The sequence below is a fragment of the Melospiza melodia genome, chromosome Z, assembly GCF_035770615.1.
Source record: "Melospiza melodia melodia isolate bMelMel2 chromosome Z, bMelMel2.pri, whole genome shotgun sequence".
NCBI classification, from domain to species: Eukaryota; Metazoa; Chordata; class Aves; order Passeriformes; family Passerellidae; genus Melospiza; species Melospiza melodia.
In genome coordinates this window covers 51,071,832-51,087,974 of record NC_086226.1, presented here as the reverse complement: position 1 = coordinate 51,087,974, position 16,143 = coordinate 51,071,832, and the positions used below count along the sequence as shown (strand labels likewise).

At 36.3% G+C, this 16,143-nt stretch overlaps 1 protein-coding gene across 3 annotated transcripts in view; it reads right to left on the bottom strand.

The window, feature by feature from the left end:
• Nucleotides 1-16,143, bottom strand: part of DENND4C (DENN domain containing 4C) — a 72,990-nt gene that overhangs the window by 53,995 nt on the left and 2,852 nt on the right. Inside the window, exon 1 of one of the 3 annotated variants that reach the window (XM_063180686.1) lies at nt 9,977-10,125. The exons of 1 other annotated variant lie outside the window; for it this stretch is intronic. The gene's annotated coding sequence lies outside the window, so the exon portion shown is untranslated. Of the gene's footprint in view, nt 1-9,976; nt 10,126-16,143 lie in introns of those variants that run through there. One more of the 3 variants, XM_063180683.1, reaches the window with a different exon arrangement.

The following is a 16,143-nucleotide window of genomic DNA, read 5'->3' as shown; positions in this document are numbered from 1 at the left end:
AGTTACATCTTTGATTTTCATAAAATAAGTAAGACATATTTAAACAGTAGCAGTCAAGCAATGAGCCTGAATACTGTTATACCTCTTCAGAAAGCTAAGTATGAAATTTTTCTAGATCTTATTTCCATCACCGATTTTTGGGAATCCCATAGAAAAAGCAAATGAGTAATGGAAGTCTGGTTCCCATCTCTGAAAACAAGACAGCCATAGCTGCCAAGGTCCTACCTACCAAGGAGTGGTGGTTCATGGATACTACCACCAAAGTAATTAGTGCACAAATATTGTGAAATTTCTGGTATACCGAATGCCCAAGGTTGGTAACTGCAGAAACAATGGCCTCTGCTGAAAGAAAGGTAGTTTGGTGAAGGCAATATAATATTGTTCCCTGCAACCTGATTTATGCTCCTGTTCTTACCATGCTCTTTCTTACTAACATTATATTCAAAACGTATTTTCAATCTTCACAGCACACAAGACTTCTAAGACTTCTGATAATAAGGGTACTAAATACCCACCTGAGGTAAAAATCAGTTATCCATCCTGCATATTTACTAAGAAATTTTAGCATAAGATTATGCAACTTGTGTCCAGTGCTATATTGCAAGCAAGAGACAAAAGTAGGGAGAGGAAGGGAAATAACTTCATGTAAATTTGTTGCACCTCTATATTACAAGTACAGTTTTTATTTTCTTACACTGAAATAACAACTTTTCAAATCCCTTCAAACCTGAAAGGAGATGTACCTGCACCCTTTAAAATATTTTTCAATACTACTTTTCACAATATCACTACAATGTTCTCCAAGCACTTTGGCGAACAGCTTTGTAGGGTAATCCATATAGAGACAGAGAAGAGTTTGGCTCCCTTCAAAGGAGAATGCCAAGGGACAGTTATTTACATGACTGGATTTAGGCCTAAAACATGTAGATGCCATATCAACAGAACAATGAAAGGTTTATCAAATTTGTCAGGTCGTCATTTCCTTGCTCTTCAAGGGCCTACATCTCCTGAAGAACAAGGAAATTATTACAGAGCCACAGCTACCTGTGAAACTCCTATCACCTTTATGTACAAAACTTGCCTCAGTTTACTTTTACTTTCATAAAAAGCATGAAATCAGCAACAAAGTGCCTTACAGCTAAGCAAGTCAGCAAGAAATGCAGGGGGAGTGGCTTCAACTTCATCTCTATAAACTGGTCTTCAGTTAAAAGGTCCCTTCTCACACTGCCACGGCTCGTTTCCACCTTTGCTTCTATCTGGAACTATAGTTTGTGCAACCACATAAAGAAATGGAACAAGAAATTGCTCTGACTGAATGCTAACCTGGCAGAGACTTAGCGTTCAACCAGAGCAGCTCTCCAGCAATTGCCTGTGTCAGCACAAAAGCAGTAGCAGTATGACCCTTTCGGCAGCAGCACTGACTTACACTGGATTAATCATAAAACTGTGAAGTCTAAAATGTTTCAGTTTGCCTCTCAGATGCTTGGAATTGTTTGAAGAGTCATAAAAACAATAAAGAAATAAACTATCCACTCTCTGCTCCTCCTAAAAGAAAGTCCTAGGCTAGAATATCTTGCAATCTGTAAAATACCAAATTACTGGGAAAAGCTGATAAAAACAGCAGAAGAGTTGGCATCCTATTATTTGTTTGGTTTTTTTTACCAAAAACCTTTTTTAAATATTCGAGCCTTTTATTAACTGGGTCACATTCACACAGCTCAGTATCATGTTCTCTCAATGCAACACTAAAATCGTGGCCTACATTTACTTTTAGCACGCAGAGCAGCAAAAAAAAACCAAACAGTAACAATAACAGCATACATCAAAAACATCATAAGAGTTTATATCTTTAATCACAGCTCAAGTTTCTGGAATTGCACTGTTATCCTCAAATATGTTTTAAAAGGAGAACTTTGTTTTCCTGGGAAAATGGAGGAAAATTCAAAAGCACGTGAAAAAGTAAATACTAAGATTTGGAAAGTTAGAATGCAAATTAAGAGAATGCATTTGTAAATTTTCATCGGTGGGGATCAATAAAACTGTAGAAATTAGTTGCTAAGGAGCATACGCTTGTATCTCCTTGTGTACATTACACTTTTCTATTAGCCCTGGCTATGTTTTACCTCATAGAAACTTTGTGTAATATGTGGCAGGCAAAAGTCAGTCACCAGACAATTCAGCTGAGATATTTGGCACAAAAGCTTTGTATGTCAGCACAACATTTAGTGAGTTTTTCAAAATGTTACAAGTCTCTCAAAACAGTTCCTTTTCCACAAGGATAAATAAGGTTTCAAATAAGCACTACAAGTCAGCTCTTCAGGAATCTGTTCTCCAGTTTCAAAAAGACTTAAAGAAACAGGATCACTCAAAAGAGACCTGAAAGTAATAGCTCTTAATTAAGCCATGGTGATCTTCACTAATGCAACAGCTTTAGAAACATAAAGAGACAAAGAATTAGCAGACAACCACCAATTCAAATAGAAACAGCAGAATTCACCAAGTCCAAGAATACTCTGCCTTATGAACTGCAGGGAAAAAACCCCACAGGATTTGTAGGGAACAAAATGAATCCACTATTATTTTCCATTATTTTTGTGATGACTCACACAAGAACAAGTATGAACACTGCTCCTCTTAACAGACAGGGGAACAAACATTCTTCTAAGAGCCCATCAAGTAAGTTTTATCAAACCAACATTTCCCAAGAAGAACATCAAAAGCTACTGTCCTCCATCCATTTTCTATGAGCACTGCTCTGTACATCACAAGACTAAGAGAAAACCTCAACATTTAGAAAATATTGGGATTTCTATTGTAACACACAATAGTGTGTTTCCTTGCAGGAAAAAACCTAAATACAAAAACAATTCTCAAATTAAAAACTGCTTATCTTCAGGCTGGACAATGACAATGCAGGATGTATTGGAAAAAAAAGTCTGCATACAAGTCCCATGAAATATCTTTTTTTTAAAGTCTACAAAGATACCTAATTTTAAGCTAAATAAACTGAAAACAAAAATTGGGAATTCCATTTCAAGAACACGAGCAATAGTGCTCAAGGAATTGCTAACTTCAAGGTCCATAGGTTATGAAAAAAATTATTTAAATGAAGTTTGTTTTCTAATTTATTCATAGTCCACAATAGGAAAGTTTGCTGTGAGCAATTTAGGAACAAAATTATTTTATTTTTTTTAAATAAAGGAAGGGGAAAAAAAAGAAAAATGTATTCTGAATAAAAGATGCACTTTTAACACACAACTCCCCCCACCCCCTGTCATGTTCTTCTAAAGCGAATTCCCATGGGCAGTAATTAGTTTCATAAATGGAAAACAAAACCAGTCAGCACACACCACACTTTAAGGCACTTAGTACATCTAGCCTAAGACAAGATTTGTTTAGCAAAAATATGCAGCACTGAAGAAAACAACATATTTTCAGTGTTAAATGCCAGAAACATGACAAAGTGTTCTCTCCCACAGTTCACTTAAGGTTAGCTACTTTAAGAACATAATAATCTTTCTCACAATCAAAATGCAGTTTTATAATTCTTCATAAGGTTCTGCCAAAAATAAAGTTAAGTCGCTATTTTCTTCACAAAGGTGACTGATCTTTCTTAAGGAGAGGTTTCATAGGGAAACTGCCTTGGTGAAAAGGATTCCATTTTTATAAAAATAGTTTTTATAATTTTTGAAAAAAATTACTACATTAGAATTTGCTTCTGTTCTTTACTAGTCTCTAAAGCTTTGGTTAAATTCTAAAAAGGTATTAAGTGTCAAATTATCCTCTAAAATTAGGCTAGAAATGTGAGCATAAGTCAACAAAAAAATGGTACTGTTAAATGTAGTTTTTGACAAGTGTCCTAAAGAAAAGGAAGCATAAGCTTTGCTAGACTGTGTACAGAAGCAACCGAGGGAAAGGGTTTGTTACAAACCCAATCTGATAATTCGCACACAAATAATAACACCTTCAACTAACAAGAAGGCAGCATTCTTGGAAAACTATGTATATATTCACTCTGGAGTAAGAATGAGAGCTGGATTCAGATATAGCTGGTTTTAAGGCTTATGTGCAGGCAAGTCCTTGAGTACTGCTTGTTTCTTTCAGCTCTTGGAAAGTGCTGCAAATGCTGTTATCTCAATGCACAAAGCCAACAAAATAAACTTGCATCTAGATTGTGTGTGGATATCAAGGGGTATTTTTTTCAGCTTATTTCTAACTGGAATGCTAACCTTATGTACTCTCAAGAAAACCAGCACAGGGCTTAGGAGGCTAACTAGCATAGCTTTGCTCAAAATCAAGTTGGTCTTTAAAATCTTGTATTTCCACTTCAGTAAGTACTCTACTACCTGAAAAGGTAGTAATGTCTGTAAGTGATTAATGGCTAACACATGGCATTGCAATTTATTAAACTTGCATCTTCTTTCACATACTGACATCACCCACAAACAACTATATGTGTGGAAACTACTACTCACAAAGTACTTGCTGTGTGGAAGCTTCTAACATGCATACAGAGATGATGGAAGAACTTAGATGAGTTCTTTCCTTCATAACTAGAAATATTTTTGTAACCCAACTGCACAGGAAATGGGTTTTATTCCAGACCGAAGAATAACTTTGGCACTTTTTATTCACTGGAGTTGAAACATCTATTTTGTCAACAGTCTTCACAGTTAAAATTTTAAGCAAGGTAGATGTGAAAATTAACTCAGGACTTCTGTACAAATCTTTAACTTAGCAAGTGAATTATACTTGGCTATTGGCAGTTAAGAAGTTAAAAAATGCACATGCACTCTGCTCTGACATTTACTTTTAAAATTAACTGACCTAAATTCACTGAAAACACTAAATTTACCACACTAATTTGAGAGAGAAAGACATTACTGGATAGATAGAAGACAGTGCATTACAAGGTCATCTGCAAGACTTGGAAAACTTTTTGGCTACCATCTGAGTAAGAGAGAAGCATTACTATATTTCACAACCACTGCCCTAGGCAAAACTTTGTAGACAACACAATGATTACCACAGGCATCTCACTCCTCAATACAGAAATACAGCTATGTGACCAAGTCTTCTCTATTATTTCCAATGAATTAATGAGAAGAGAAAAAGGGTATACAGATTCTGAAAATACAGAAACTTTCCCTGGAGCGCTAAAGAAGGAAGATATCTCATTATTTATTCACACAGACCACTGTTTATCTGGTACTGAGATTAAATAGCACTATTTATGAAGGAATGAGAAGAACAATGTGTTTTCCCTTTGTATAAAAGAAGCTTCATCTATGCCAGCTAAACATTTATTTTATAACAAAACAACCAGTGCAGAATTTATTTTAATCAGTGAATTTGGAAGTGTGCCTTAAAACACACAAAAAGTATTACATAGTATGCACATACACCTCAGACAAGCACATCAAGAAACAAGAAATTATTGAGATAAACAGTATCAGCTTTCTGTTCAAGCTGAAAGGAGAAAAAATTTAAACAAGATTTGTAATTGCCTTTAAATACATGCTTGAAGAAGTTAAATCACTATCATACCCAGCAAAGAGATACTGCTGCTGAGCTGCATTAAGCCTTAATGCATACATTTGAAATACCAGAATCACAAAATTATTTGGGTTGGGAGCACAGTAACCTGAAATATCATCTAGTTCCAACCTCCCTTGCCAGGAGCAGGAGCACCTTCCATTACACCAGGTTGCTCACAGCCCCATCCAAAGTGCCCTTGAACACCTCCAGGGATGTGGCATCCACAGCTCTGGATACCCTGATTCTCTGGGCAAGCTGCACCTCACCAGCCCCACTGAGTCCTACGTACAATCTAAACTCCTCTTCTTTGAATTTAAAATTGTTGCCCCTTATTCTGTGACCTACCGGCCTTCTAAAAAAAATCTCCATGTAGCATTTCATAACAGTGGTAAAGATAACAGCATGACAAAACTGGTGGCAGGAAACAGATGATCAAAGAAGACCAATTTTGGTAGAAGCAAATCCTAAATCAGAACAATTAAGTTTAATCACCTAGGGCACGAGAAAGCAAAACCTGAAGGCCTGAACATAGCAAGTTTGATCAGCATTGAGGATTTAGACACTAAAAAGTTTTGTCTCAAAGACTGCTCATAAAAATCAAATCTAAATACAAATGCTAAAGGGCTGTATTACTGGATATAGTGGTTAGCATTAATACTATGAATTTGGTTTTTTAAAACTTCACATTAGCGAAATACATCAACAATAGTGCTTCCTTTGGCCTTTTTTTTTTTTTACTCTTTCCTAGCTGTATTCCACAGCAACACACAGAACACAGTGGAGGTGGTTCTCAATGTTAACTGTATTCAATAAATCTGCATGGTTGCTCTTATTCTAGTTGCCTCAGTTTTTGTCTCTGTTTGACTAGATTTCAAGACCAGGAAGTTGATAGTTGAGTTCACTCTGAAAAGCAGTAAGGAATGCAACTATACACTATACCTGCCAATCAAAACTTTTTATACTGTTTTGTTTGGTGGGTTTTTTTCCTAGACACAAAATCCAGTTATGATTTGAACACACTCATGTAGCCATACAGGCTTAAATGTGCACAGCAAGTGCAAACAGTCACCAGAACATACTGCAGCTGGCACTCCAGTTGCTTGTCTGCTCCAGCATACCTTTCATTGCTACTGCTCACATCACTGTGCTTGTCCATATCACACTCACTTCTAAGCAAACCCATTTCTACTCCAATAAGTGTGCAATTCCAGCTTATGCATCTCCTTTTCACAGCAGACCTTGCACGCGCATTACAGACAACTTAATATTATGACAGAATGGAATATTATAAACTAGACTATCCCACAAAGTTAAGTGAGTTCAGGAGTAATTATTGAGCAAGGAAGTGATCAAACACTTAAAATGGCACTTGCAGCACACAGGGAAGTCACAGAGACATATCCATAGGTAAGTTCTCTGAAGCATATTTTACAAGGTGTAAGAACATAAAGTGCATCCATATACACACACACACATATACACACCTTAACAAAAGACAAGGTAAAGCAACATTACTTCCAGCATACCATTAGGACTGAACAGGATTAAAATTGAAAAAAAGATGTCCACAAATTATTAGCCAGTCAGTCAGTAGCAAGAGGAAAAATTATTAGAAATGTTTATAAAGACCACCTTTTTTAGATTGCATTATCAGATTGTTATAAAAATTAATAAAGTAACAGTTACAGTCACTTGAGTAAATTACATGAGGATTAGAAAAATCAGAATTGCAAAAATAACTTCAGAGATGAACTGCCATCTGTTATTATAGGACACGAAACAACACAAGTGCACACACTGGTTTTTTAGGGTGAAGAAAGGGAAGTTTATTTTTTGACTTTAACATTTATAGATTTTTAAAAGTGATAGTGGATTGGAGGGTGAAAGTGCTACTTTTCTAATGACACTAGAAAAACTGTTTATCAAATTACTTTATTTTAAAAAAATGCAAAATAATAAGTTATTTACAGAAAGTGCGTAAGAAAGTTTGGAGTGTGAACATCAGAAAGCTTACAAAATTTTTTAAAAATCAGAGCAACAGGTCTCCTTCTGCCTGTCTTAACACATCCAGCTGTGGAACAGGAATGGCTGGATGTCACCTGCATTTTGGTCTGAACATGCAAATATGCAAATACAGGACCATTCCTTCCTAGCAGTTCTCAAGTAAACATTGCAGAATATTATAATTGCACAGCTGAAATATATTACAACCTACATGGTGATTACCTTACAGAGGCCCCTAACGCTGGAAAAATAAACTAAAGGACAAGGTGAAAGATAAAAAACTTGCCAATTACATTTTAATGAAGCATTCCCACAGGATGATTTAGGATTGAGTTAATTGAACTTCATCCAGAAAATAACCTGTATCAAGGTCTGGTACTGAAAATAATCTAGACTAGCTTTTTGCATCAGATATCTAAATTGTTGCAAATTTGAGCATATGCAAAGAAAAAATAGTTGACTCTGCAGTTGCTTTTTGTGTACCAGATTGTTTTCTGACTGCATATGAACACAAAAACCAGGCATAACAAGCAGGTAACCAGGCGTGATGGTAAAGTTTTCAAAAGCAGACAAAACTGATCAGGCCACTACAGTAGGAAGTATCATAGCAAATCACCTCAGGTAAGCAACTCCCAGGAAAGGAAAGCAACCAAGCCTGGAAAAAATCTGATGACACAGCAGAGGTTTTTTCCCTCCACCAGTACAGAAAACAGTTCTCAGAGCAGCAGAGTTCTGCAGACTGTGAATGTTTGAGAACCAAATCACTTCTGCATTAAGCTTTTGGTATGTCAAACATATTTAATACAGTTAATACTGAAAAAACCTGTATGATATAAATTGATTAAATAAATAAATCTTACCATCAAATTACCATGGTTAGAACCCAAACACTAAAGCCTAGAACACCAGAGGTGAGAAATGCAAAGATATTTTTCACGCTTTAACTGTTACTCCTGCAATGACCAGAGAAAACAATTGTTTTTAAAAACCTGGACAGATATTCGGTGTCTCTTTTTGGCAATCTGTTACTAACATTTCCATGAGAGCCAAAAAAACACACCATTCGTATAATGGGAAACAGGTGTCTGTGTTCTTCCAATGTAGACTTTCTTTCCAATTTGCTTGGAGATGATGCAAAAGTGTACATCACAGGAAGAAGAGGATGAGACAAAATAAACTGACACTGCAGATTCAGTATTGTAAGAAGCACTAATGACCTAGCAATAAATATCTAGTTTTCTCAATCATATGCAGTTTGCCATTTATGCATAAGTTTTATAACTGAGAAATCTTACAGCTTTCCAGACATGTTTTACAAAAAGTGGAGAGCCCTTTGGCCTTAAACAAAACATATTATTGTTCCCTATTACCTAGAAATTTCTTTTCATTTGTTTCTTTTCCTGTATGCCAAGATTATCAAAGGAAGTAAGGAAACTAGCCACAATTTTTCAGGTTTATATTTAAAAAATTAAAACTAGATAGAAAAGCAATCTAGTAACAATTTAAGGTTCTGTCTTAAGAAGTAGAACTGTGCTTTTAGTCTGATTTTTTTAGTGACTGCCAGAAAAACCAGTTCCCACTCCCACAAAATAGTGGGGCAATGATGTGATGATATAAATGCCTGTATCAAACATAACAAAGCTTTCAGAAGCAAAGTTTTGTGAAAGCAAGCTGAATAACTACTCATGAATTAAAAATGGCTGAAAATACAATGAAATATCATTAATTTAATGGAGACTGTAATCCAGGACACTCAGAGGTCTGAAAATTTGCACCTCAGAAAAATTTTAAGTTTTTTAAGGAAAAAAAACAAAACCAAACCAAACAAAAAAAACCCCACAAACTCTCCCACTACCACAAAAACAAACCAAACCAACCAAACAAACAAACAAAAAAGGCCACCAAGAAAACAAAACCAAATAAAAAAAATCCCCTAAATCTAAGAAATACCCAACCTACTCCAGACCATCCAGACCATTCTACTAGTAATATTAATATTCAACAATATATTTTTTTCCTATTGAACAGTAATTTAAAGTTGTCCAATGGTAAAATATTGGAGCACTTATAGATATGTAAAGTCAAAACTTAAATGCTGAACTGACCTACACAGTCTTGAGAAGCAGCTGGAACCAATGAAGGCAAGTTTGGTACCAGCAAACTAAGTTCTATTGCCAAGGACAGAAAACAGAAATGGAATATATGTGAGACAGAAAGAATGATAATCAGCAAGCAGTCCAGCTACACTCATTACACAAACCACTTTGTCTTGTTTCATGAGTGTTGTACCGCAAGTGCTCTTTCACATTACAGAAGATGGCAACTACTCCAAAGACTGCAAAGAAAATACCTCAAAAGAGAAAATTTAACAACAAAAATAATAACAACAACATAGTTCTCAGAGCAAGAAGATTACTTCATAAAATGCACTTACTGCCCCAGTGGAAAGCTTTAAAGGTTAGCCATGCTCAGTATTATGTAATGAGTGAAACATCTGCTGCCCTGGAAACATTCTTTGTTAGAGAACTCTTTCTGTAATTGGAAACTCCTTTGGAAAAAAGCCAAATATAGTAGCCTGAAACACAAACAAAACAGCAAAGAAAAAGTCAAGAAACAAAAAGTCCAGTGGTTAAATTTCTTCTGGGAGCTCAAATCTCCAAGATTGCTTTTTGTAGTTATTTTGGTGCCTTTTTTGGGTTGGCGTGACTGGGGACCAGGATTTGGTTTTCAGAGGACAAAGGAGAGAAGAAAGAATGCTGCTTCAAATTCACCTGAGAGGTTACTGCAAGTAAGTGGTAAGAATCAGAGATATTCTCTCTCTTAGTGCTCTCTTTACTAAGCATTGTTAAGCACTAATTAGTTAAGCACTAATATTGAAATTACTTCGCCAGAACGTCAACAGAGATTTGCCAGATTAAAGAATCATGGTTTGACTAGATTTCTGCTAGCCATCTACAATACAATCATTCATATGTCACTTGAAATCATCATCTAAGGGCTCTACAAAACCACAGTGAAAACCCACTCACTGGTTTTGAAGAATACAATTTTCCTCATTTTTATCTTTTGGTAAAAAAGACCACATCACTGCAGGAAAGCATCTTTCTTCTCTGTAGGTCTCTTCCTTGACAGCTTCACGACACCAAACCCAGGCCGTGCCATCGATACGGTCAGAGCCCCACAGCTTATCCCCACCCCACTGAACTCTTCTTGTGCCTATCAAGAGCTATGATTCCCATTTCTGGTTGGCCAATGATAACCAGCCTCAAACCACTTGGCTTCAGCATTTTCTTGCTGAAAAATTTTCTTCCTCAGCTACTTTTCAAGCTTGGTGGGAGCTTATTAACACTTCAGAAGTCTGTCTTTTAATCCTCTTGCCAACTCCTCATTAAGAAACTCTCGTTTGCCAAGATGTCTTAAAATTAAGTCCAAACCACACACTTGACAGCAGTTAAAATATTCTTTTGAATATGCTTTTGGTCTTAAGCTGCAGCAGTGCACTACTCACAGACATATGTGCAATAAATATTTTCCTCAGACATGAAGAAAAGCTATCAAGGGTAGCAAGCTTGAGATTCTCTGTCCTGAAGTCCCAACACATACCAGACATGATAAATGTGAAGTCTGACACTACACCTATTTTGAGCCTTCTTTTAATATCATCATATGATACTCAAAATACCAGCACTGTATTACTCAACACACTGCAGAATTCTCAGACAAAATAGTTACAGGAAACTTGATTTTCTAGGATAAACTATACAGATTTTAGGCAGTAGAAGAAGTCAAATCATTGTCAAGAGCATGCCATTAATTTCTGTCATAATTTAACACATGCCCTTATCTTTATATTTAAAATATTCTTCCCAATTGTTTTTATGTTTTTGTGGTTTTTTTACTGTTTTGGCACACAATACATTTCTGGATTTAGTAACTGACTTAGTTATATGTTTAAAATAAAAACCCTGTTTTCCTAAAGTGGGCTATTACTATCATGAATACAATTTGCAATTGTTAATATTTCTATTTCCAATTTCACCATTTAGGAATTAATAAATTTGATTTACTTGGAGAACTGATCTCAGACTTTTCCAAAATTTTTTGAAATCCCATTATTTGATCCCACACAACTTACAGAACAGCACAGTCCCAATGTTCATTTGCTGTAGCATGCACAAAAAGTTTGAGACACTGTACATTCATTTCTCTGCACAGGGTGCAGTGGGATTCACAATTTCGTCCTTTGCAAAAAAACCAAAACAAAAAACCCAAACCAGCCAAAAAAACCCCAAGCCCCAAAACAAAAAAAAACATCAAAACAAACTCCTCAAACCCTGCCCCACCAAACCAAAACCCAAACAAAAACCAACCAACCAAAACCACCAAAGAACCAGACACCTATCCCAGCCTTCACAATGCGCTCCCAAGTATTCAGGAGTGGAATGTCCTCATTTTCCTGCAGTGATACTGCTCCACTGTACACTTTACCAGACTGCTGGTTCTCGGAAGGGACAGGTGGGATGACAGCTGTGGAGTCAGAAGATTTACCTTAGAGATGGGCTACCATCATTTTAGTCCCTGCTCAAAAGAGAGAGCATAAGCCTGTCCTCTGTGATAGCTTTAATTTTTTACACTCTCTTTTTTTAAATCTCTGCCACATCTAGGGCAGTATCAATGCTCCACATAGACAGGTGGAGTAGGAATATAAATGGAGTGACATTACTTTTACACTTAACAACCTGAAGACCTGAAATGCAAGGTAGTTCAACTCAGACATTCAAACCAGAAACCATGCTAGTTAACGCTGAGAATTTTAAAAAGGAACAACAGACAATTAGACACTTGAGGATCAAAGCAGTTTCCCTCCTCAGATCTGTGAATCATCTGGCTACTAATATAAGTAGAAAAGCAGTTTAAGATTAGAGGAGTGACAGTAAATAAGATCTCTTATTCCTAGCAGAATCAGCTGGATCAAAAAGCCTAAGAAGAGGAGGTTTTGATATGTATAGTGCATACACTGTACCTCTGAGTCTCACAGAAGAAAAAACAAAATCTGTAAATGTCTTTGAACAGGAATTGTTCTGCTTTCTTTAAAATAAACTGAAATGTCACATTAGCCACTACGTTCACAGTGAATGAGTCATCATAGTCCAAAAGAATTTCAGGCATTTACATAGAATTATCTTACGCGTAGAAGTTCAAAGCAAAAATGCAGCAAAGTATATGTATTAGAGTTTGAAATGCCCTTCAAGAAAGCATGGGTTTCTTTTAAGAAAGTTTGTGCACCATGCCTTTTTGCAAAGGTGAACTTGCTATTTTGTCTACTCAATCCTGAATGACATACTTCTCCCTTTATTGTGTGTTAGGTAGGTACATCTGGTTTATTTTTAGAATTGTACTAGCATAGCCAGAAGTCCACCAAAGAACTCTGTTCTTCAGAGTCACACAAGTATTCCAATATAAGTCCCTGTGAAAGTACACCACCACTAGCGAAACAAATTTTTGGTTTGCAAAGCCTGTTTTACTTATGCCTTGAGATCTTCTTATATCAGTGCAGCTCCACGTTTGCAGACATTGTTGATTAGTACTGGAAAACTTTAGTGGTATGTCTATACTTAATTCACAAACAAAATGAATGGTCCTGTATAGGGAGATTACTACTTACTTATTTACTACTAAAACATAACAAAAAGTGAAAAGAAAGCTAAGGAAGCATGTATCCCCAAGGTTAAGCAAGAATTTAAGGCCAGAAAAAATTTAAGTCTTTCACTGATGATTCTAACTGCAAGAATTCCCTTTGAATCAAATAAACATTATATGGGAGACATATACACTTGCTTTTTCTGGTTTCAGCAAAACCTTGAGAAAATAGTAACACATTTACGCAGTTACAAATTTTTATCTTTTATGTCCTGCTTACCTTTGAATATTCAGAACTGAAAATAAACCTGGATGTGACCTGTAAGCAGCAGACTGCTCCCAGGCACTAGCAAGCCACATCACAGTGGTTTCATTACTTTGAAACCTTATAATAAAAGCACTTGTACTCTTCCTCCTCCTGCCAAACCCAAATTTTACTCTTAAATGGATGTGGTACCTGTTCAGAAAACTGAACTTCATAGGGTTAGCCTTCCTATATTCCTTCTGCAGGAACTGGAGGAGAAGCTTCAGCTAGTAATTGAGGGCACCTAAAGTTAGGCTTTCATTGTGAATTAACCCCTAAAAAAAAGGTGGTGGATAACAGGGGAAGAAGAAAGCCTAGAAACTTGAGTCTCCCTGGGCTAAAATTAACTTCTGTCAATATTGCTCTTCAGTCACATCTTTGGCAGCTTTAGCAACTTAACAGGTAAAAGATACATATGTTTTACATACATGAAATATTTCTCAAGTTATCCATCTCCTTGAAAGCATTTCCTCTGGTAAAGACACAGCTTATTTTTTAGGATTTATTTCAAGGAACCCAGCAAAATGTATTATCTATGGTGTGAAAAAATACACCTCAGCATACTTAAGCTCATATTACTTGCAAATAGACAATTTTCTGCCACTTCCAGCTAGATACCCAGAATTTTACATTCTCATTAGAATCATTAATTAGTTAAAATGTTAATATGAAATTTCATGCTCAGCTGTGAAAGCACAGGTACAAATGACTCTGTAGTGTAGGCAAGCTGCTACTGCTATTTCCAAGGACGGCTGACTGATCAGCTGTTGAGAACTGGTAACACCAGTTTCCATATTTTGAAATAGTCCCTTTTGATGATTAGAGTAACTAAATGAATTGCTGTGACTCAGCATTTTACTTTTTATTTCCTTTCTATAACCTTCTCTTAGACCCAGATGGATATCCTGCAGAAGCTTCAGGACTCAACTATACAACTACAGGTGCCTTGAATTCTTGAATTTCCTGAAACATTACTTAAGTCCTTGAATTTCTTTTTCTTCATATGCTGCCCATAGGTAGCTGCTTTCTAGCTATGTTCTCTTTCTCTCAACTTCAACCATGCTTTAATCCCTTCTTGAAGTAGAAAAATATACACATTAGGCAGACAAAGCATGGGGATATTTTAATCACAAGACTTCTATCTATGTCAGATTTCTTATCTGGTTGAGAGTATAGCCTCTTCCACAGAGAACAGACAGAGGGCTGGAGCCATGTTATGTGACACCAGGAACAGCAGGACTGGGTTGCTCAACAGGGAAGAAAAAAAATGTCTTGCTTTCAGCAGTCAAGTCCTCTACATTACAAAGATGTGCAAAGGAGAAGAGCAGCACTGAAGAATGCATCAGGAGAGAGACTTCAGCTTATGCATTACTGATCAAAGGCTGAAATTAATTATAAAGACAAAAGCTATCACCAAAATTAGCTGGTTCAGAGAAAAATCAAGAACATCAGAGGTTTTGCCTCTTTGGTAAAAAATGGTTAGGTTTTGTGGTATACCTTCCCTTCGTTCCCAGCTGGAAATCACTTCCATTTCAAGACGATGAAAGCTTCTATGCCTTTGGACACTCATAATTGTAAACTCAGCTTTTGCTGCTAGAAGTGAATAACTTAATTTGCACATCAATCCTTGATTTACACTATTTTTAATATCTTTTAGGCAGAGGAACACAGGCTCTTGGTTTTTGCTTGAAAAGCATCGAGTCTCTTTAGAGAGTATTTGAGAATAAAGGAAAGGAACTGAAGTGTCACTAAATGCAAAGATGAAAGCAAAGTAAGGCAAAACTGGCCCACTACATTTAACTGAAACAAAGCAAATGGAATGTTTAATGACACGCAAGCCAACATTCAAAAAGAAACTGTGGGTACATTTTTACTGTTCTTTTGATCAACAACTCTGAGACGCTGTTAAAAAAGAAGAAAACATAGAAAATAGTTGCATGATTAAACAGAGACCATAATCATAATCTTAGTCATTCTGAAAACTTCTCAATTTTCCTGCCTGCCAAAGCAAACAGTAAACATCGGGACTACATTCATACCCTCAAAAAGCCTGTAAGCAGAAAGAAAGGGCTAAAGTGAGATACTAACCAAGACAAAGCTTTCTGCTAAAACAGAGCTTGGAATGCAGAGCACAGCGAACTTGTACTCCTGGAACTTTATTCTAAAGTTTCTACACGCTCACATTCTGTGAGAGATGCACAAGAATTAACATGAAACAGTAACACTGTACCAGAAACTATGTTTCACTCCAGAAACTGTCTTGAACTAAGTCACTTTGCTTCTAAGAACAGAGAACTGTGAAGCTTTATCTACACAAATTTGCAGAATGAAGCACTCTCATTATCATTACAGGGGTGTAGCATTTCCAACAACACTACCTTTTTATCAGATGGGAAAGAAGCAGCCTCACGTTTCTGTACAACCATGGGCAACAACTTTAACAGAGGGATTATTTTTGTAGCAAACCAGAAATTCCAAAGCAGATAAAAAACCTAAAACATTCAGTTTACTGTTTGAAGCACTACAGGAGGAAAACCGGTCTCCTGATGCAAGTGCAGCAAACTGATTTTCATTTTACAGATCTGAATAAGCAGTATGGACAACTATCAGGCAAGTCACATGGGAAACAACTTAGCAGCTATGACTACGACCCCCAA